Genomic DNA, 1,806 nt, shown 5'->3' with positions numbered 1-1,806 from the left:
AGTGCGATTGGCACAGGACAGAGCGGAGTTTAGGGCTGTTGTACATAGGATTGCTATGAGTCGCAGGCGACTCGACGGCACATAACAACAACAACAACAATACCTGTTGATCTTGAGAATTTCTTCTTTTGTTAATTGGGTTTCTGAATGTCTTCTTTGACGGTGTACATTTTCATATCTTCTGCACATATTGTAGGTAGCTTTGTCTATGGACAAGAGACCTACTGATCTAATCTGAAAAATCATGACAGCCTTTGGGTCAGAGTTCTCCTCTGACATACAAGGGGTTACCTGAAGGCCAGGTCAGCTCAGCAGCAACTAACTTACTTTCTTTTAAGAATGACACACACTGTGGACAGCAGTCCACTGTGACCTTTCAACTATATCGATAATAAACTATGGATGATATTTCAAGGAATATGGATTCTGAAATTCTTTATTGTGCTCATGTGGAACCTATACATAGACCAAATGTTATTCTAAGAGAATAAAGGAATAACGCATTAATAAAAACAGAAATGATGTGCATCAGAGTTGTATCCACTTACCATACCTGTTCAATCTGTAGCAAATAATCTGAAAAGCTGAACTATATGAAGGAGATTGTGGCATTAAGATTGGAGGAAAACTCATCAACTACAATTTGCACATAACAAACTTGTTTGTAGAAAACAAAGACCTGAAGCAGATCAAAGACTACTACCTTCAGTATGGATTACAATTCAACATAAATAAAACAAAAATCCTCATTGGAACAATAAATATTGTGACAGACAGTGAAAAGGTTGGAGTTATCAAATATACCTGGATCCACAATCAGTGTCCATAGAAGCATCAAGATATCAAAGGTGGGTTGAATTGGCAACATCTGTTGTCAAAGAATAAGGATGTCACTTTGATGACTAAGGTGCTCATGACCCAAACCAGAGTGGTTTCAGTTTCCTTGTTTGCCTGCTAAAGTTGGACAATTAATAGTGAAGACCAAAGAATAAGCAATACTTATAAAATATGGTGTTGGAAAGAATACAGAATACACTATACATTGGCACAAAGAAAAAGGAATGTGTCCTGGGGAAAGTGCAGCCTGAATGCTCCTAAGCTTCCGCTGGTTGTAGTTACTGTTGTTTTATAGTATGTTGTTGTTAGGTGCTGTCGAGTTGAGTATAATTCATAGCGACGCTATGAACAAAAGATCTGAACCATGTTCTCTCCTGTGTCATCCTCACACTTCCTGTCACACAGGAGCCCATAGTGGCAGTCATCACATCAGTCAGCTTGGTCGAGGACCTTCCAGTCAGACCCTACGCCTTTCCCAGTATAATTTCCATCTCCAAGGAATATCTCCTCCTAGAAACATACTCAAAGTATGTGAGGCAAAAATCTCATCATTCTTGCCTCCAAAGAGTACTCTGGCTTTACCCTCTCTAAGACGTATTTGTTTATTGATTATATAAATATTAGTACATTTATGTACAATATTATTGATGTCATTGTGAGGATGCCATTGATAAGACTACTACTCAGTGACTCCACGACAATAATCATACCTTATCCCATGTCATCCCTTTGATCTCTCCAATGCTCAATCCATTTTTGTGGTCACTATGCCACTCTTTCATTGAATATCTTCCTCTTTGCTGATCCTCTGCTTTTACCAATATAATGCTTTTCCCCAAGGATTAACATTCAGTGACAATATACCCAAAGGACATTGAGATGACGTTTTACCATTTTTCCTCTAAGAAGCACACCAATTGCATTTTTAATTTTTTTTTTAAATTTTATTTTATTATTTGTTGTGTGTGT

This window comes from Elephantulus edwardii, unplaced genomic scaffold (assembly GCF_000299155.1).
Source record: "Elephantulus edwardii isolate Elephantulus edwardi_28Jun2011 unplaced genomic scaffold, EleEdw1.0 scaffold00123, whole genome shotgun sequence".
NCBI lineage: Eukaryota > Metazoa > Chordata > Mammalia > Macroscelidea > Macroscelididae > Elephantulus > Elephantulus edwardii.
The sequence above is the reverse complement of the archived record's forward strand: the minus strand, read 5'-3'. Positions refer to the sequence as shown.